Source organism: Rhynchophorus ferrugineus, unplaced genomic scaffold, assembly GCF_030347505.1.
Source record: "Rhynchophorus ferrugineus isolate W39M unplaced genomic scaffold, kcgeb_rfMv2 rfM3, whole genome shotgun sequence".
Classification (NCBI taxonomy): Eukaryota; Metazoa; Arthropoda; class Insecta; order Coleoptera; family Curculionidae; genus Rhynchophorus; species Rhynchophorus ferrugineus.
The window spans coordinates 54,278,684-54,302,439 of NW_027472582.1; the positions used below are offsets into that span (position 1 = coordinate 54,278,684).

General features: G+C 31.4%; 1 protein-coding gene across 1 annotated transcript in view; it reads right to left on the reverse strand.

The window, feature by feature from the left end:
- Positions 1–23,756, reverse strand: part of LOC143193474 (uncharacterized) — a 178,892-nt gene that overhangs the window by 105,037 nt on the left and 50,099 nt on the right. The gene's annotated exons all lie outside the window — the stretch shown is intronic.

Consider the following 23,756-nt stretch of genomic DNA (forward strand, 5'->3'; position numbering starts at 1 on the left):
ATAAAAGAAGTAATACATGTTTGTATATCAAAACAATAACAACAATTAGGTAATTTGTATTTTATAATTTAGAAATGTATATTAAAGGAATGTATGTACAATCATTAAATTAAATATTGATGGGTCAAAATTTAATTCTATAAAGAAAACAATACAAATTACTGGTAGAAAGTTCAAACAATAAAATGGTATTCAGATATCTCATAACATTAATCGTTAAAAACTTTAATATGTGTCATGCTTTAAAGTCTTTACAAATTTACTGTTAATAATTTATGATTTCCTCTATTTAGAGTTGGTTTATCTATTAGTAAGTTTCATTTTAACTACTGTATATTTTCATTACTTCATTTATGTATTCACATAGTTTTTAATTTTTGTCCACATTTCTCACCTAACATCTATATATATATATATATATATATATATATATATATATATATATATATATATATCAAAAAACTAACAAAAACAATATTTCATCGGAATTTTGTTTAATTGTAAATGTAATGCAATGATCTAATATTCGCATATGTCGGGTTTTTCTTTCACAGCTCTGGCTGGTCAAGCTTCCGATAATGCAGACACGTTTGGTTATCGTTTTTTATAATTTGCCATAACTTTTTTATAGACTATACAAACTTAGAATTAAATAACTTTTAATATAGTTTTAACACACTCGCTTTGCGTTTTTTTTATATATATTTTAAAGCCTCCTCTTACCAACGAGGGTTTATCAGGACTGGACCTACATTTTAACGTGGGCTGCCAACCACTTTCCTCGGCATTAAGCCTATCGACTGGCGAGTGACCAACTTAGAAATCATCCCTGAAAACATCCGGTCTTACCCAGCCTGGTTACTGGCGTGACTGGGATCATTTTTCTTGTCGGATTTTACGCTCTTGTCTAAGGACAATCACAAATGTTCAACAACTACAAACATAAATCTACAACCATGCCCCGGCAGGATTCGAGCCTACACTATTGCAACAGTAGGAGGACTGTCCTGTCGCCTTTACCACTGCGCCAACCAAGCTCACTTTCCGTTTTAATATCCTTTGAAATGTAAATTGTAGGGATTTCTCTTAATATTCAAAATTACCTGACAGCATTTTGCAGCACAACGTTGCCAGATGTTGCTTTTAACAATTGCTCATCCGTAGTTGATTTAAAATGACGCACAGAAATGACGAATAATCTACCGTATAAACATTGGCTCTGGGAACGTGTCGGCCAGAGCCTAAAATAGTAGCCTCGTTGCTTGATTTGGACTTAATCTTGACTTTAATTTTATTGTAATTTACTTATTTGTAACACATATTGCACAAACACTTTAAGCCTAATAATTCTTCCTCAATATGAGCTTTAATCGTGCGAAATTTCACGCCTCCATGTGCTCTCGTTTTCCTCAATAAGGGAGACAAAATTTTCACTAAGACGATAAATGTATAGAAGACCGTACCTGTCTTCTTAGCTGGAACAAAGAATTAAACTATTACTTTTAATAAGCTTTAATTACAATTCAACATATAATTCTGGCCCGCCGACTATTTGGTCATATGGAATCCGACTATGAGGTAGTGTTTGCATGTTATTATTGATAAACTAACAAATTAACATAAATTAACAACTGATTATTGTGCCTGTCGATGTCTCTAATAAAGTTATACAACGCGATATCGCTTTAGAATACATAAGTAAGTGGTATAATTCAAAGTATTTATGTCAATTACATCGAAAAACTGTTCACACTGGTCACAATGAGGTTGTTAATCAATTAAATGTGAAAAAAATAATAAAATGCATAGACTAAAGTTAGTTACTACAAGAAATATCAGTTATTGCCCAATGGACAGATTATAAATAGACTACGGGTAATTTTTTAAAATATTTAAAAAACATACATGGCTCAAGGTGTAAGTTATCCGAGAGAAATAAAAAAATAAACAAAAAGCAAAGAAAGAAATACTCAAACAGAAAATCAAAATCAAATAAAGTCAAATTAGGAACTTGACGGAAATTTAATAATTGAACTAAAATCTTTGAATAAAAATGTAAAATCTGAAAAAAGTATCAATACTTTAGTCCCTGACATGCTATCATCATATTTAAATTCTGGTATCATACTCTGGAGATAACCAAGACGATCAAGAAGCAAGAATGAACAACACGGATAATAAACAAAAAGCAAACTCTTGAAGGTGAACATCTAATTAAAGGCATGCTCCCAACCAAGGACGAACGAATCACCCCGGTACTATAGTAATTTAAAATCTGGAAAATATCACCTCAATTGCCATAAAATAGGTAAACAGGGAAATAAAATAAATCTGACCCCAAAGGAAGTATCAGGATTCGATCAAATATTATATAAAAACAAGGGCCAAAAGGAATTGAGGTTGTATCTAGTACAGTAATATAAAAATAATATAATGAATCTTGAGTAGTTGCATGTTGCTGAGTTGGGTACACAAATATATATATAGACATATATAGACCGCAGGGAAACTCAAAAGATCTTCAGTTACTAAATTTATCATTAGCAGTCTGGAAAGGATCAAACAGTTTAAACCTTAAACGGTGTGTGAAAAGTTATATTCTTTTATTGGGAAAAATATATAGAGATAGTTTTCCAGATCCTCGGATTACATAACAGAATCCCATCAAACTCCTTCAGGTCTTGATTTTTCTCTGTCTACTTCTCATTACGCGGACCGAACAGGTGTTTTGTTGTTTTATCATTGCATTCGATTGAATTGGTGTTCTACTTGGTTGACTTCACTTTGTAGCATTGGTTTTCAAGAATCTAATAAGCGTTATGTATCGTCATTTTTTAAAGATAATTTTAGATCTTTGTTTTTCGATCTCTGTTGCTTTCTGTACCTTTCTTATTGATTTGCGCACCATATATCAAATAAACTTTATATCATATATAAAATAGCTTCATATAATAATGTATTTCGTTCTTATCGATAACATTACGATGTCCATCGGAATTCTTATGCCGGGTGGTGGTACGACTGAACATTTACATAACAAAACTGTGTATCCAAGCATTCTGTTTCCTTTTTTATCTGCCCATATATAGAAGAAAGGGAGTTTGTTTCCTTTTCAATCTTAATTGCTACGTGCATCCATATAATGAAAATATGGTCCACATATCTAAACCATAGGAAGCTAAACGACTAATTTGTGACATTACTTTATTTATTGCTCTCACTTATATTCTATATGGGTGCTATATCATTCATTTGACTCCTTCTATATAACCCATATGATAGGAGTTTTCGATCTATTATATTTTTCCGTCATTTGCATTTTCAATAATATCTTGCAGATGCTCTCCAACAGTCTCATTCATTTTGCAGAATTCTTGAGTATAAAATATTCATAATTTGATACTATTCCAAAATTATCGTATAAAAGACGTTGTATAAAAACACTTATATATAGGTAGACGTTATTCAGAGTTAAAAGAAGCAAAAACAAAGTGGAGGCTTTAGAGATATTTACGACGGTTTTAGACTAATTTGTTTTAAAGAGAATGACGGGTGGCTTGAAATTAAATCGTAGATTACCATGCTAGAAGTTTAAATATACAAGAACGATTTTACTTAATTTGGTTTTATTCTCCCTATTTTTGCTCTATTTACTTCTACATTAATATTATTTCTAAGCATTTTAGTTTCCTTGGTAGACTTTTTGTATGACTTTTATATTGGATTTGATATTTAACCATCAATAATTTTGATACCCCAACATTTATTATTACAATAGATTAAAGATTTTTATTATAAGTAGACATAAGATTCCTAAGCAGACTTGAAGAAAATGTAAGCAGGGAAACTACAGAGAAGTGTATTGGGATCAGCTCTTTGTCTATTGTTCTTCCTACATTCAATGAAAATGTCATTGCTACGTTTCGAGATGGCACGGCAATCCTAGTCATTATAGATTACAACAATGAATCAACCAAAAAGTTACAAATAGCTATTGCGCCGAAATACTATACTGGACCAAAAAATGGTGCATTCAAACGACTAAAAATAAATCACTACATATTGATTTCAGCAACAAAAGTATGGAGTATAAGCCAATATATATAAATTAGTAAGTAGTCCCACATAGAAATACAGCCAATATTGCATGACCAAGGCATGACCTTTTGAGTTCAAGTGGACGTCACATGTTGAGCTGAAGTACAAAAAATGTCCTAGTTATTGGGTATATATTCAGCCTTATCAGTTTATTGTAAGTTTTTGTTTTACCAACAAGTCTTGAAACCATTGTGGACTTATTATGTTCAACTTTGAAGTTTTACGAGCCAAAGCACTACAAATATTATACAAAGATTCCAAGACAATGTAGTGCAAGGCATTGTTGATATTCCATGGTACATGGTACGTAATAATAACTTGCATAAGGACCTGAAAAAAAAACTGTCGATTTCATTATCAAGGACTATTCCCAAAGATATAAACAGAGGCTCCATCAGCACATCAATGCTGAGGTTCTCCAGCTTCCAGACATTGACGGATTAGTAAAAAAAAGTAAAGAGAGGTTATAAGTAAAACTTCGTGCACATTAAAGACAGTGACATAGATGTTAAGCCCAAAGTGTCTATTTTAGAATAAGTATTTTGTAATTTTAATCCGTAGAAAATTGAGATAAAAAATAGCACATTATATTAATTGGCTATAATGTTATAATTTTCCAAATTATTTACGTAATTTATTATAATATAACGTTAATCTATCTACATGATATTTTGGTTGAAAAAGAAGTGGAAATTTGAGTTTACTCTAAGAAAGTTCATTTTGTGACAGGACAAAATTGAATTAAGAATATTATGATATTAGAAGATTTTAAGTAATAAAACAATTTTTATTAAATACGATTTGAATATCATATGATAATAAATAATCACCCTAAATATACTGGAAAATACTTAAAAATTATATAATAAAAATTAACACAAAACAATATAATATTTAACCTGTTAGGAATATATAATTTATATTCTACACTTAGCAATATATTATTCTACTTTTAGTATCATTTTTGCAACTGTCAATTCAATGACAATGACTGAATCTCTACTAGATATACGGTACTCTTACTGCTGCGATAGTCGCGGATTTGAATCCTGCTGCGTCCTGGATGTACTTTATATTTATAATTGTAAATGTAAATGTCATTATAGCAACTGTAGAACATCCGACAAAGAATAACCATCCCAGTCACGCCAGTAATAAGCTGGGTAAGAACGGATGTTTTCTGGGATAGTATCTATGTTGGTCACTGGTCTGCTGATACGCGTAATGCCGAGGACCATAGTTCGGAGTCCACATTAGACAGTAGGTGTAGTTCAGATGAATCTTCGTTTATAATGTATCAAAAAAAAACTTATTAAAATATATAATATTATTTCAATGATTTTGTGAAATATTAAATAAAACGATATTGTTTTTTAATAACTCATTTGATATAGTATAGTGATAAGTATTGTAAAATGGAACTATCATTTACGATCATTAGACAATTACATGACGTAATTTTACATGTTTTAAGCAAACACTTTACATATACACAGCCCAAAAGGCTGAATTTTGGTTTGAGGAAAATCAAAATATCAGTAAAATAATCATCAATATTGAACCATTGTAGGGAGTTTTAGAGGAGATAGTGAGCAGCAGATTTCCATCTCCAATATCACTGAAGCAATTAACGGTTGTTCTCAAACAAGAGTGGAAGAAGTTTGCATTGAAAACTGTTCAAATATTTTCTAAGTAAAATTACAGCTGCTTTTAAAAGCCAATGTTAACTCAATATGTCTCACATATTAGTCTCTCCATCCCGTGTAGCTGCTGCTACTGTGATAAGAAATTATCTGCATTTTTCTTTTAATGATCAATGTAGTTAATTAATAATCTAAATATAAACTTCCTTTTGAGACAGTTGTTATATTATTAGAAGCATTAGTTATAGCATATTTTATAATATTTTTACTGTTTGAATAATGTAATACTGACTGATACCCAAAACAAAATATTGAAAAAATAGTTTTTTAGTAAAACAGTAAATTTCAAAAAATATTGCGTGCTTGCGAATTTATAAATAAATGACGCAATATATTTCATACTTTTGTTAATTAATATAATAAAATTGTAAGACCCTGAATGGTAAAATTAAAACCTTATTGATTACAAGTAAATTGGGCCCATTTTTTTGTGTTTCACTTTGCGACATAAAAAACGAGCAGAGCGAATGGAAAGCCCGAGGAGGATTTAAGAACATTTTAGACTAATTTGTTTTTAAGAGTCCGACCACTGTTTGGTTTCGCAGTAAATCGCGAAACGATGTTGTAAATTGGGATTTGTACGAGAGTTGGTCCTATGGAAACAAATTGTTAAAATAGTGATGTCATATCAAAATTTCAATAGTGAAATATAATGTAGAAATAGAAATAATGTTGAAGGAATGCTAAAACTTTATCCAAAGATATCGGGTATTCGACAAAGTCCAATAATCAAAATATCGATAAAATCCTACAAAAATAACACAATACCCCAATAATTTAGAATCATCAATAATTTAGAAATATTAACTCGAAAACAACAAGAAATTTCAAAAGTCCCAACAATATAATCCACCCTTTAAAACTAATAACAACTATTATTAAGACAGGAAAGTATAAAGAAAAAAAAATTATATCTTTAAAATATATTAAGCTTAAAGAGTTGTCGAAAACGAAATAATTAATTTTGTTAAGTTTCCAAATAGATTTTTCCATGCAAAATTTATTATTAATAAAATTAACCAAACAGGGTGAAAAAATTCGTTTGAAGAAACTCCCAAATTTGATTTTATATTTACAGAAATCTTAAAACAATTTGAACTACCAGAAAAATGTATTAATGTAATTAGTATTTAATGCTACGTTACCAGCAAACTATTTCTGAAACACTTGGAAAATCGCTTAAATGATTAGGAGTCGAATAATTATGTCTCATAGTACCATTTTAAAAAATATGAGACCTATGTATTTGAGAAAATATTCTCCACAAGCTTTTGATAAAATATAATTAAATTAACATCTTAAATTAAAATAGCTATTCCTTCTAAGTGTTCTTTAAGCTAGTGATATATTACGTTTCATCAATCATCATCATCATCATCATTCGATAATCTACACTGGAAGAAAGTATCTACTGAATCGATGCACTGCTGCCGGTATTGTAGGACTTACCTAGGAATATTCTTCATTAAATCACAGTGTTTTATTACTTTCTTGGATCTTGATCCATGTCTATTTTACAGAGCTGCTCGATGAGTAAAAAATAAAGGTGCTTTCAGAGCTTCTGGCACAGAAGCCTCCGAGAACGAGTTTCCTAATTATCACCAACTCGTTTTCCAAATTATGTTATTTTAAACTCTGTGGTTCCCATATCTGACACTAAATCCTGCCTGTTCTTCTCGGCTTCCTCTCGAGCTCTTTGAAAACCCATTTGTATGATCTTCAGAATCACCCGCTTGACTTGAATTTATAGGAAGCTTATAATTCGTTATTTTATAAAGTCTTTACTATTTTCCTTTTTCAGTACAGGAAGTTACTTTCTTCCTTGTTGACGGTACTATTTCCGAGCACCAAATTTGTATTCCAAAACTATATCTAATATTGCCAAGTATTCCATAGGGCACTGTCCTTGGTGCATTGTTATACCTCCCGCACAAAGGTGGACTATTGAGCTCAAGAATCACTAATGTAGCAATATGCAGTAACAGAGAGTCATATTATCCCAATAGACAGACAAACGTTAGCTACAAGAAACTTCATTTAAATAAAATTGAACTGCGGTTGAAAACATGACACAATAGAGAGAATGAAACAAACAATTTTAGACAAAATTCTCAGCAATTCTTAGGTTACCTAGGTGGCCTATAAGTAGTCTATGATGCTCAGCTTGTCCAATTAGTATGTTTTCGGTCCATGGAGTTTCCTAGTAGGAGAGAGATTTGCTTCAAAAATACGATCCAACTCTGTATTGTCCCCGCATTCCTCATACATATTTTTAGGGCAAATAGATTTCAAACATAGGTCCCTCTATTGTAAATTCCTGTAGTTATACCCTGTCTTTATCAACTTATCGAAAACTTGTTTGTCTGTTGACCAATAAACATAATTTTCGAATGCAAAAACCACTTTTTTTTAAATTACATCTTACATTAGATATGCTTTGTAGAATCTTAATTTACAAATTAATTTAAACTGTTTTGTTCAAAATATTCTGTTATACCTGCATTAATACACAATAAGGCGAGTATTGGATTAATATATCACTATGTATTTCCCAAATTAAAATAAAACTAATACAATTAAGCTAAATTTAAGAATACACTTATATACCCTAAACAAATTTGTGTAGTTTAGTTCGCTTCAATCTTCTGATTTCCTATGTGTTGTCCAGTAGCTTTATTGTTTCCACGCTGCTGTGATTAACAACCTTATTTCAAGATTTTAGGCGAAATCTTAGATAAGTTCTTGTAGCCATTTGATTTTGACGTCATGATACGCATTGGTAATTAATCGTAGAACTTTGCTTGGGTGCGTTGGATTAGTAAATAGTTTGATGTTTAAGTGCAACCCTATATTTTCTCCATAGATTGCAATTGACTTTATGATTGACTGATAAACAATCTCTTCGGTTTTAGCTCAAGTTGAGAGTACTTGGCGATTAACCAGTATAGTTGCTGTACAGAGTCCATGATGTTTCCAATATAATCAACCATCGGAATATATTCCCAGGTATTTACCTGATTCTACTTGAGGAATACCTCAATCCCACAAGTGATATAATTAGGTTTTTGTCATTTTGCCGAAACGCAAAATTTACATGTATAGATTTGGATCTAATAACCTGTATTTTCCAATCTCTAATCCATATGTAGGTCTTGTTAACCGCTCCTTGTACTTTTTCTACAGCGTTAGATACAGATATATCTTTTACCATGATAAATGTGTCGTCGGTAAATGTTCCAAGTACTGGTTCTTTTGTTCTTGGGACCTCAACAGTATAGAGCAAATATAGGAGTGGTCCTAAGACTCTACTCTGTGGAACTCCAGCCGAAATAGATTTAGGTGTTGAGAATGCGACAGTAATTCCGCAGTACAAATTTGCTCATTTTGTAGATTAATCCGAATTGCCACACCTGGTCAAAAGCTTGTGAAACATCCTGAAATATTGCAGGGCAGTACTTCTTTTCTTCGAATTCCTTTTCAACTACCGCTATTACTCTGTGTAATTGATCGATTGGCGATTGGTGATTTCGAAATCCAAACTGGATATCTGGTCTTTCTACTTATACTTATTTATTAATGCGTTTTAACATCAGTTTCTCGAATAATTTTGATATCGCAGGTAGCGAAATAGGCCCGTATTATCCAATTTGTTCTGCAGGTTTGTCAACTTTTTCTTTATACCTGACATACATAATTATTGGAGCCAACTTAAGATATTCCGGAACATGCTTCAGTCTCAAACCGATATTGAATATATATGAAAAACAATTGCATAACTATAATAGTAATTACAACAATACAAAATAATTGACAAGTTAAAAACATAGTTACTTATAAAACAAACTTTGCGTACAATGAACCTTTAAAATTAAAACATAATAATATAAAGAATACTTTCCACAAATATTAAAAATTTCCTGACTTACTTTTCCAACCCAGTTTGTTTTTGTTGTGCATTTAATCCGAACAAAAAAAATAAAAAAGCCGAGACGTGTTTATCATATTTTTTGCGTCAATTTTCTGTCAAAAACACCGGCCCACTTTGCAACTGTAATCATTCCGCTCGGATGAGCCCTATTAAACGGTTAATTAAGCAACACAGTCGACGTTTAAAACTTCAGATACTCTTTTATAATCCGTCAATATGTTGTAATTACCACAATGGGGCCCGGAGCAGTTTCAATAGTACTCACCATTAATTAAATTAATGCTGAGTGAGACTCCAATTTCCGAGGGTGGTCCATTATGGTAATGGAATCTGACAGTTGTTCATTAATTTCATTTTTTTATCGGGATTTCGGCATTATCTAACAATGCGGAAATTATTGCGAATCGGAAAGGTAAACTTTTAAATCCCCCGCCCTGCTGTTATTTAAAATCTGAAATCTGAAAGAATTGAAATACACATAACTTTGACTCTTGAAACAAATACTTAATAAAATCAACCAAAGAAAATAATTTTAAAAGCAGACATGACGTTCAATATAATGCTACAAATCCCTTGGCCGATCTGAAGTATGCTACTATATTCGTTAATATAGATATTGAGGCTTCAGGCAATATGGCTTGAAACCAAAGTATTGATCATGCGGGAGAAAATAGCGACATCTACAGCTGAAGTGAAATGTCGATTAGGTCAAGCTGCATAAACTTTTACCTCTCTAAGATAATTCATGTGGAAGAGAGGATGTATTACATCGAACTCTTTCTCGAGCTTATCTAGCCAATTTTTTTGCCTACACTTAAGGCAAATTCTATACGTTACTTTCTGATATCGCACTAGAAATGAGTAGAGTATAACAAATTCAGAAAGACATTCAGAGACGCCAATTACAATGGTTTGGACTTGTTCCTTGAATGAAAAGTGAACGAATTTTATACAGATCTTTGAATCATCAACGTATCCTTACTTCTGCTTGGTGGAGCAGTGGTTAAAGAGACAGGACGGTCCACGTACTGTTTTACCTACCTATCATACTCACTATATTTTGTACTTGTCTACCTCACTATATTTTGTACTTGTACTTTGTACAATAGCAGCATTTTTTTAGATTTTAATATTTTCAGATTACTAGAAAGTTATAATAGTATCAGCGAGTATCAATAAACACCTAACAAAGAAATGGATAGTAAAAATATTGTTTATTTTCATTATTTCACTTCAAAAAATAATTTATTGAATTAATGAAACAGTTGTTTTGTTAAATATATTTTAAAATATCCTTTTACCAACTAGCGGTTTTTCTGGATTGGACCTACAGTTTAACGTGAGCTCCGAACCACGGCATGAAGCCTACCGACTAGCGTGTGACCAATTTAAAAATCATCCCAGAAAATATCCGGTCTTACCCAGCCTGGTTACTGGCGTGACTGGGATCATATTCCTTGTCGGATTTTGCACTCTTGCCTAGGACAATCACAAATATTAAACAATCACAAAAATAAATTTACGACGATGCCCTAGCAAGATCCGAACCCGCGACTATCGCAAGAGTAGGAAGACCATCCTGTCGCCTTTGCCGCTGCGCCAACAAAGCCGGCAAACCTTTATTTATTTTATTAGTGTCATTTGAACAATTTTTTAAAATATACCAAAAATAAATAAATAAGACAAGAAGAAACAGAAGAAACACACAGATAGTTTCTAAAGCATCCAATATACTACGTATAAAATAGAATAAATGTTTATTCTAAACAAAAATAAAAATATTTTATTATATTTACTATTTCTACTATTGGCGCGCCACGCTATGAAACGAAACAAAGAGATATAAGGACAAAACTCCCAAGTTCCGTTGTCATTCCGAGAATGTGTCTTAAATAAAAGAAAACAATAAAAAGTCAACAAATAGACTAACTTTTGGACTTTCAACGGATGAGGAATTCAATCCAAATACATTATTTATGAATCAACCGTATAATGGAAATGGATAAGGTAATAAAATTCGTTGGAATTTATCTCGTATATGAACACGCGGAAGTTTTTCTAAAGAAATACAAATAGCAGAATAATATTAGGTGTTTATTTTCTTGTTATTTAATATGGCCTATTAACGATATTAGATTAATTAAAATAATTTTTGGAGCATAGTTCTATAAAATGGAGTTAAAACTTCGCGAAAGCAGAAAATTTTTTTGAATTAATAATGTTATTGTCAACAGAAAAACCGATGTTTGCGTCAAGTTACCGTCAACAGAAGAGTGATGAACATTCGGTTAAATTTAAATTTTTTTTCACCGATAATGACTGTGCAATTTTCACCTAAATCCAAATCGAATGAAAATCTCTATTTAGTGAAGTAGATGCATTAAACTTGTGTCACATATTTTCATCAATGTCACACAATTTGGGTGAACAAGAAACTCCTGGGCTGCATATTCAGACAAGTTCAAACAATAAGCGAAATTAAGTTTTGTTTATAGATTTTTCTAAATTAAAGCAGCATATAAATTAAGCAATAGATTTTCCGTTTTATTGTTGTATCTGCCATTCTACTTACAAATAGATGTTGAATTAGAGTATAGTTACAATATATTGTGCAGAATATGCCCATAAGAACTTAAGGTTTGCTATTTAGTCCAATATTTGCTGAAATTTCCCAATAATAAAGCTTATTTATTTTCAGTCCATTAATTGGGTAATTGTAAATATTCTATCATAATTTTTCACTTTAAACTGTATTTGTTAAGAAAAATCGATAGGATATATACTAGCTAAAATGTATTCCATCATGTTCTATAACTTCCTTTCTCATACAATATTGAAAAGAACGATTTTCGCATTTCTTGCGTGTGTACGTGTGGCAGAACGCCCCATTCAAACTACAAAATCTATCCTTCGCATATTTTGCTTCACAATATATGATTGAACGTTGTCAGCATGACTTAGCTTACTCATTGCTGATTGCTAATATTTTTTGCAAAAATACGTCATCCGGTTTGCTCAATTGAAAGCAGTAGGCATACCTAGTAACAGTTACTTCCAGTTTTTGCATTTCTTATACACTCTACCTTGCTGATGGCATCATGTCCATAACAAAACTTAAATATGGCAATGAATATTCCGTTTCAGTGTCGATGTGGATGGTTCTATTGGACTATCGTATGATTTCTGTCACTCAAAATAGTCGCAAAAAATCAACCTTTTATCGCCAGTCAGTATATGCCTCCGAAAATCCTGCCAGTCAATTCTTCTTGAACCTTTATCATCGCATTTAAACTTACAAAAACAGTAAATATATCAACTGTTAAGCTACCTGAAATATGTTTGATAGTTTGAACTGTGTTTTCTTCCAACAGGACCTGCAATTCATTGTCTTAGAACTTTTGCTTCCCAGGATATTTTTTGACATTAACCTCAATAGCACCACTTTTAAATTATTGAAATCATAGCTGGTCATTGGGATATGATATAGCGGTATCATCATAAGCTTCCAGAATTGTTTGATGAGCTTTAGCAGCGGATTTCTTTAAATCAAACAAAAACAACAATTAAGAATGACAAAATCGTGATTTTGAACGTTCCCTTACTAGTGTCTGAATACTGTGTGTGTTTATGTAAGAAAATGTCAATACCTTCGAACTTAACAGTTATTCACATCGACATCGCGCATTTCAACAAATAAATATCGCTGATAAAAATATGACTTTTAATTTCACGACGTTATCCACCACTTTTATTAATGACTTAGATTGTTTCGAATTGTAAATGCATTTGTACATCTGGGTTTACATGGGGATATGTATTTCTAGCAGCGTTTAAAGAGATCAAGATAAAATCTAGATATTTCTTGTCACGCGTAAATTATATAAATTGAAAGAGTATTTATTTCACAGATATACTTTTTCATTTTTTTAATAAACTAGAAGCCATAGTTTGATGGTGAAATATTTTCTTATAATAAAGCAGTACTATGTGAGTTATAGCTATTTTGAGAAGTTGCGCAGTTCGCGGTATAAATAATAGTGTCGAAGCTTTTGAATCACTAGCTTTTTTTAAATTATATTTCAGATGGGATATTAGGAATTACTTTAGTAAACAATAACTTATACATCAAACAACTATATCTTTTATGTGATCACTCAAATTATACGATGTTTTATAGAGTAGTATATGGTCCTATTTATTACTTTTTGAAAATTTATACATATTTTTATCAGTACCTTTACTTATCTTTCATTAAAGTTTCTGAAGAATCTTGTTTAATACTACTATCACAGTTTACTGATTCAAATAGACAGTAATTATTTCTATAATCGTTATTTCAAAATAAAATAATGCATATTACACATCCTATGTATTTTTTAACACAATCCCTATTAGAAAGAAGATTTTAATAATAAAAATTATCTATTTGTTCAAAATATTAAACATATTTAGGTATGGTATTCTCAAACAAGTAAACAAAACGTTCCATCATTTTCTCTTTATTCATTCCGTTTTTTTATTTTGAAACAATAAGTGAATTACGCTTTATTTGGGCTTTCTCTTCGCCATAATCTCATGTATAATATACTTGTTATGGTTTCAAATAAAGAGTTCAGCTTAAGCTATTGTGTAATACTAACAAAGATATATAAATTATTTATGATAATTATCACTATACACGTTCTGTCCTAAACATTTTCATAACTACTTGGCTCCTGGGGTCTCAGAACGTTGGATCTCGGCAACTAGTCTATATAACCACTAGATTAATGATTATAGCTATAGTGATCAACGATAAACATACTACAAGGTGTTAATACACGTTCTACTGACCGGCAAGTGATCAAAGCAAAATTCATAATCTTAGAGGAAACCTTCAATTTACATGCTTTGACCCAAAAGAATCTTCAATATATTAATATATGATTTTCAACCCACAGTTTGTGTTTAAATGTGCGCATATATCTATTTTGATAGTCAGGTTCAAACAACCTATAACTAGTAATGTATGATTTCTTTTCAACCCCACTAAGTACTTTACATCATCTTCCTTAGCGTCAATCTGATCCTTACAACCGTTTATTAAGTTTCTTCACTTTATAGATGTATACCTTTCATCGGCTGTACTTAACCCTTTAACAAAATGGTTATTTTTTGTTTGGCTTCAGTATCAATTCACAAATGATGACTCGCGGATTGAATACATTATAATTGATTCATGTAGAATCAAGTATTGCGCTTATTTTCGAACACAATCCTATGTAAATGGTTCAAAATTATTTAATGGTCGATGTATAATTTAAGGGATTAATTAAGTTTGTCTTATCATCGAAATTTCTGGATCTTACAATGTCGAGCATTTAGTTTTGACAGACTTTAGAATTTATGTTATAATTCGAGTACTTGTATGTATTTGTGTATTTTTTCTCCATTTTTGGGTCCACTTAATTATATAATTACTTGCGTTTTACTCTAAACATCCTGACTGAGATATATGAGTTTAAGGATTGAATAATAACTGTTTATCGTAGACAGACTTTTGAATGTATTTCACATTTGTTAACAATTATTTAGTTACCAAATTAATGCCAATCTGACATAGGTCATCGAAATAAATCAAATGTGCTATGAGCTATCTCACATGCTAGCCGCACTCATGACCAGAGAGAAACCGAAAATGATAATAGTTGTACTGGTATATCACAATTCAGCTGGAGAGTAGCTGGAAATGAAGCGGATAGGCTTCGGATGCAACGAGTTCATGCATATCAAACACAACAACAGCGAGTAGCACACAATGAAATTGAGCGATTACGCAGAGAGAGTGATCCTGTTATCCAGGAACGAGCAGTATTCCACTACGATCCGGAAATAGATTATAAAAATTGAAATACATTCGAAACAAACCAGATCAACTATTTTTGCACATTTATTTTAGGTATAATCAAGGTGCGGATTGATTAGTAGGTTATCGATTGTTGATTGCAGCAAACAAATAGTGGTGCAAATTATTGCCTAAGAACAATAAAGGTTTCTTCATCAGAATAACTATTTAACTAAAATGTTAAAAATAGCACTGGATCGGATGCCATTTGACAGGCATAACATAGTACTTATACCTCACAGAACAACTGCCAATAAGCACGCGAGGAGGTTTAATTCGCCGACATTCGACGAAATTGCTATTGTTATTGTCCGAGAAAATTTACGAGTATATAAATATCGGTCATATGACGTTTCCAAGGATCATCCAGTGAATCAACAATAATTTTTAAATAGAGTTATTTTTCCTTATTATTTTCACACTACTTTTCATTCTTATTATGATATCGAAAATCCTCAAATATAATTATTTTAATAATGTTTCCATATATAATGTATTAGAATTGAAACAACGCCTTCATATGAATTATAAAAAATATTTCCCAATAAGACTTTATTATTCGAAAATATGATTTTTTGTATTGTCACCCATTTCTTCCCAAAAAATTAAAATTTCGAAATATTATGGTATTTTCTCATCAATTTCACTTTAAAATAATTGAAATAACATCATAAACATTAAGATCTAGCAGTATGTGTTGCTATCTGCACCAAACATAATGTCGCGCTGGGGCAACTTTGGGAGTTTCCTGGTAAAAAAGTAAAATATTTTTGATATTTCGATCACATTCTTTTATTTGCTCACAATGTACAAAACTGTTTGTTATATGAAAAAACTGACTAAAATTGATGGCATCACTCATGGAACTTGAAAAATCACTATGTGTGCTGGCGAACTTGACTTTTCTTGAATATGTAAATCGTTTGGCTTTTGCAAATCTTGCATCTCTTCTTTGCATTTGCGTCATTGCGGATTATAATATGATCAATTCTATCCTCCTTAACTGCTTCTGGCAATCTGTCTCTGCTGGGGCGCTCAAGGCCGGTATTTTTCTCTGAGGTAGGTAGTTTCCCTCCGGTTCAGGTTCTTCATCAGTTTTCAATAGACTTAATGCAATCTGGGATCTGAAATCGATTTAACTAATAGTAGAACATGTGCCAGTTGGTACGTTTTCCAGGCATTGACAATAGTACTGTAAATTCCATTGGAGAATCATGGCCACCACCATTTTTTGCCTCTAATTCTGATTCTATAGTTTACAATGGCATTATTATGAAAATCTACACCTCCTATGCCTTGGTTTTATTACTGGTTGCACTTTTCCTTCCGGTTGTATCTCTTTACATTCATTATTGCTCAAGGCTAACAAATTTCGTAGTGACTGTAACAAAAGAACTGCCATGAACTGCCACCTAACAGCGAATACTTGGTTGTTAATATAAAATCTATAATCAAAGTTGCCATTTGGTTTTTTCGCAAAGGCTTTTGTTCTTTGAAATGGACAGGACAGGACAGTATATATATAATATATAAATATAACAACAATATAAATTGATATATATATATATATATATATATATATATATATATATATATATTATATTCACAGTTTTTAGGAGTCTCAGTGTAAGTTAGAGTATACTTCAGCCATTTCATTATAGGTTTCTTCTTTTTCTGTTTTGGTTTTGTCTAATTTCTTTCTTTTAAAGTCTAAGTACTGTTTTGTCGTCTATAGTGACATGAATTTGAGATATGCACACCACATCTACTGGTAATTCGTCACCCCCGTCATTGATAATCCTACGTCCATCTTATATTTCTTCTTCAGCATTAAATTCCTCTTCTACAGGAGATATGATGACTGCATCAATGGCTTCTTGTGTCTTTAATTCCTCAAGAAGAGCTATAATATCCTCAGTTGTTAGTATATTCTCTTTGTAGAAAGCCATTTCTACGTTCTATAATCCGAAAATAAGGTAAAGAATAAAATAGTAATAAAATGAAATGCGACAGTCACAGTAGAATTTTATAATACGATGAATTTGCACCGGAGGTCCGATCTTTCAAAAGTGACACAAACCCAGTTATAAGTCTTACAAAGCTTTTAAACTACAAAGTACTTCAATAACACCAAACATATAATTTGAGTTTCTTCATTTGAGAGCACCGGTCAGGACTTGGCACTAAACGAAACTGAGCTAGGCAACTCCCAACGTTGCGTTAGTGCAACTGATTTATGATTCATTCGCTTCAGTGTCAGAGATCAAACTTGTCCAAGAAAATAAATAAATCCAAAGTCCAAATAAATTATGGAAAAATATTGAAAAAACATGTTTTCATTGTTTTTTACAAAGTGTTAGAATAATTGTAAAATATAAACACATAAAAAGAAAGCTTATGAATGCCTTTTAACACATGCATGATGACTTTTATATAATAAGTTCATTTTGACTGAATTTTGTGAGTTTAAACTTTGTGTTGGAAGAGATGGGTTAATGGATTTTCATAGAATTCAAAAATAATCGATTTAATTTTTAATTTGTATTTTGTGGAATGGTTGTTTTCTGTCCCATTACAATAGTCAATACAATAGTCTACACACTCAACCAACCTGCCTCAATCAAATCAAATTAACAGTTCACTTCATACACGCACGATTAAGCAAACACGAAAATTCCCAATGTTTCTGCTAATAGTTCTTCTGTTATGTATTTACCGAGCTATATCTCCCTGTTGTCTTAACATTTCCCGAAAATGCTAGACGTATTCGTCTGTTTGCATTACCCCCTCAAATAGAAACTATTCCATTGTTTTATGTACATAACTGCCTTATTCGTCTCCACAAATCATCCTGTGTTTGATTAGCTTCATATTTACATTTTCTTCGTTGAAAACATACTGTATAAAATTAGCGGCTTAGATATCCGATTAAACATCGCGTAAAATTAACAAAAATATTGTTGTTTATACGGGTGAAAAGTTTCAATGGTTTCGTCTGTATATATTTTATTTGAAACCGGGCGAATAAATAAATTAAATTCTATGAAAACAAAATCCAATTAGGAAATGTTTGTCAATGGAGTTACGAGTAACGAAATTCTCAATTTTATATAATGTATAATGTGAAAATAGGGCTATGCCCGGAAATGGTCGGTTATTTCAAAGCCGATTTCATTAATTTACAGTCGAAAAACACGTATTTCGTAAATTAATATATGCTCTCGAAATATTCATTTTTGCGGCTTCTTAAATTAGAAGGGTGTCAAGTTAAACAAGTATTATGCATGTCTTCGTGTTTCTAGTTATTAAATTTTTATTTCATTAACATGCTTTCACAGCTAATAGTTATTGCAGAACTTTCTTTATGTCAATATTATTATATCTATTTATTTCAGATTTTGTAGGCTCTTCAAAGATTAATCATTTATTTGTGGCTTATTTTCATATTATATATCTAACAACAACAATTCATTATAATAGCTGTTATTTAGCTATATAATTTTGTAATGAAGATAATCGATATCAAGATTGTGGATAAAACAGATTCTTTGCCTAATTTTGTGGATTGAAAATTTTATACATTAAAAATTAACAGCTTAGTTATTCACTTGAATGAAACTTTCTGAATTTGGGATTATAATTCAATGCTGACAATTTCTACACACAGTCTGATGAGAGTGAAAACAACTAATGGAGAGTATATAACTAATATACGGTAACTACAGAAAATATTATTGTAGATTGAGAAATATTTATGTGCACAGATATGCGGGTAATTGTTCAGAATATAAATGCATTTGCTAAAAATATGTGAGGAGAGAAAATATACTTTTTTGCAAATATGGAAAATCCATTAGGGAGAATGCAGTTATTAAATATAGTTTTATCAAGAAATATATATCGAGGTAGTAACAGAACAAACTACGGAGAAATACAGTGATATTAAATTATTTAAAATATTAAATATTTTACAAGGAAACACCTTACGGAAGGAAATAAGAACTACGCGAAAAGGTAACTATGCTCTCTAAAGAAAGTAAAATATATTACTTGCATATAAAACTATTAATTATAATACGTCTGGCACTCTACTTGCAGGTGGTATGGAAAGAAATGCAATGTAAATATCATAAATCACATCCCTAACTTACAAACTATTATAATTGTATAAATAATTGTATATTTAACATATGCATTAGATGTACTGTAATGTTAAGAAAAATATATTTTATAAGGGTATTTTTTAATTTAGCAATATGTTTTATTATTTTTATAAGTTTAATTGTTTTATATAGATTTTAGAATTTTCTTTTATGTCAAACTCGGAGTTCCGCATTAACTGGCAACATTTTGACGTCATCAATACAGATGACATGAGTTCACTCTTTTATTGAACGAACTATACTATTATAGAGACCTTGGTTAACAAATGTCCTAGTCGTTGTTCAGTCGGAATAAATCTACTAACAGCAACATTTAAAAAACAGAGAGAACTTTCCTTAAGTTACACGAAGAACATTTCAAATGATGAGAGTTTCTCGTGCATTTCTACAATCTTGATCCACCACACAGTTTAGCAACTCTGCCACCCTGAATAACGTTCTAAACACTTGATCTACTCGCAACGAGGTAAAAAATTACGAACTGCAAACAAACAATTACAGCTTCCACCTTTGCTCACAGAAATTTTGCGATCGGAGATGGTACTATGAATAAAGTAATAATTGTTCCTTCACTAAAAAAGGGTCATAGTCAACATTATTATAACTATCAAGGTATAAGTTTCCTACCAGTTTTCGGGAAAGTGTTTATGAAAATCACACAAATCGTACAAGAGACTTCAAAAAGCTTGTGGAAAAGCAAACCAAGAAGAGCAGGAAAAGGAGAGCTTAAAGGAGTTTCCCTACTTAGATAGAGCAGCTTTTGAAGCTGAAATCTGAAAAAGATATGTCAAATTCATTCAAGCGTCTAACGTTAGTTCCACTCTATCGTACATAGAGAGTGCAAAATTGTTTCCTGTGGATGTCTGTCTACTGTTTTTCAATATAGTAGTAGATGCAATTATGCGAATAGTTATTAAAAACCTGCATGGCGTTCACTATGATGCTAAAAATTTCTTGACCAATCTGGTGTTCCCTGATGATAACGCTATATTTACTGATGCAGATATTGAAGCATTTAGGGCATTGAGGAACTAAATGGCTTGAGAATTAATAAAAAAGAGACCAAAGTATTAATAACTGACATATCGTCCGATATTGCAAATCTCAACTAAATCCAGTTAGAGCATTTTTTATCCCTAATATCGTATTAGAAATTAAGCTAAAACCCACAAATCAAATCAGTTCACAGTTGACAAACAAATTGAGAGAAGTAAATTTCAATGGTTACTTAACTGACGAAATCAACTTTTTCGGTAGAGGATGCGGCGAAAAGTTTCCAAAAAGATATGGATCAATCTCATAGAAACCGATTTAAAAAATAGGAGACTAACGGTGGCGAGATTTAATGACTAATATACAATATAATTGGTTAAGATGTAGACATTCTCCACGAGCGCTGACTATGGACTGATGATCACAAACTATCGGTCAATAGGTCAACATAATAGTCATAACTATTTTAATCACAGACATTGTTATTATTCAATACATCCCACTCTTATTCACTAAGCGATATCCCCAAACTACTTGTATCAAGATTATCATAAAAGACAATCCAAGAAAACTAAATTGATTGGTAGTTAGTTAGTAACAGATAAAAATATATTTAATTTAGTAGCAGCAAATTTTCACAGGCTTCCATATTTTAATAACTGCGTAAGCAGGAAATTGGATGTATTCGGATAAACGGGTGATTTTAGTCAGAATTAGTTTAAAAGATATTTTAGCCAAACCATTAAGACTATTACATAATATGGTAAAATTGCAGAAACGACATCGAAGTCAAATGAAGTTTTATATACGAAGTTGCAGGACATAATGGCTTTGAGTAGATTTCAAGTGGTGTTTAGATTTGGATGCAATCATTTTTATAATTTCAAACGCCTAATTTATTTTGTTACTCAAAAACTATATAATTCTATTGTTTGTTAGGTAGATTTCCTTAAAAAATATAACTGAATATGTATTCAAATTCATATATTATATAGATTATAAACTTCTTGAAATAACTAACAAATATTTAATTATATTTAATTATAACAAATCAGTTGTCCATGTAGCATATAATAAATCTAGTAATATTAATAACTAAATTTATATATACACTTCGGACTATTATTGAAGTAAGTTAACTAATACTAGTTATGAAATACGAAAGAGATTAAAATCACAAAAGCTGCTAATTTACTTTAAAATGCTATTTCATATAATAAATTCGAATTCCGTTTATTCGAATTCAGAGAAGTTCGTAGCCAATGCCGTAACAGTTGTGCGATTTAACATATTTATATCATATGATAGAAATAACGCTAACACAACTAGGGGGCCTAGAAGAATAAATGGGGTATAAAAAATTTAATAATGGACCCAAATACAGCACAACAAACACAACCATAACTAAGTAGTGGTTTTATCCAGACAGTTCACATTAGCACCCATAGCGAAGTGGTAATGGTTATTTGATCACTAATACTTAGCGTAGGCTAGATTCTATGGAGAAAATCGATTTCTCGTAGAAACCCGAGGCGTATGTCTCTATTTTCTCCTGTTAAGACATTTCTAATATTTTGCAGTCATAGCTCTAATCTGTGTGAGCCGTGGACAGTTGTTCAGTATGTGGTAGACTGAAATAGAGGCATGGTGACAAAGCTCACAGTGAGCAGGCTGGCTCGAAGTCATCAAGTGACCGTGCGAGAAACGGCAGTGCCCCAATCTCAGTCGAATCAGAGCTACGGCATAGTGACAAGGGGAAGTAAAGCGAAGAGAGGAAAAAAATCAGCTATAACCTCAAAGAGCCTGTTGTGGCTTCCTAACCTCAACGACGTTCGTTGTGAAACAAGAAATGAGTGCGATATGGTCCGTATGATTACAAATATTTCTGATGGGAAGTGGAGGGGAGGCTGCCGATTTAGCCGCACTATCCGCGCGTTCATTTCCTGGTATACCAACGTGTCTATTTCTTGTTATTAAAAACTCACACTCCAATAGATGTAGCTTAGTCAAGCCAAAACAATAGACCTATAACAAGACATTGATTGAACATTTTATTTTTGTAAAAAAGGATCTTGTTCTTAAATTTTCTTGAAAATTTATTTACAAAATTCTATATTATATATATACTACCGGACTCAACAGACGTTTTCATGCTCGAACATTAGCTTTTCCTTTATATGGGACAATGTATTTCGACAATAAAACAAACAATATAATATGAGATCAATAACATCCAACTAATGATTTTATTGTGATGCCCTTGTAATCGAAAAATCTTTTAAAGATAGAAAACCTGGAACCCTATTGCAATATCACCTACCGGGCCCGATTGTGAATCTAAACCATTCTGTAATCCAAATAAACAAATTTAAAAAAATCCTCGAAAACGGCCCAACTCTTTAGAATTTCAATGGACATACACACGAACAGAAGAATCACATATATATAAAGATTGTAAACAAAGACACAATATTTCAAGTAATCTGTTTCCACTAGTTTTATATGTTTCATTAACTTCTGAATAAATTTGCTTGTTATCCACACATTCGTAACGTAGCTTAAAATAGAGGTCGATATAAAAGGTTATATTGTCATACTATTTGACTAATTTCGTTAGATATATCAATCTATGACTGAATTGTGCATCCAATACAGTTGAATAAATACAAAAATGCTGCTATTTCGATTGATAATTCTTTTCCAATGTTGTCCTAACGTCATCGAAAATTCTAAACCTACCTTTGTTTGGATTTCCATTGTATAGGAACAACCCAATTGCTAAATGTACTGGAATATATGGGCTCTCGTATTTCTCATTATGGTTCTCTATAGCATCATATTTCTACGTAAAATGAAAACAATCTAAACTTAATTAACTCGAACGAATTTTCCAGCGCTAAATATCACTAAATAGTCAAACATGGAACATATATGTAAAGTAACTTTATTTATCATTAGTATTTAAAATATGTATTTCCATTAACAGA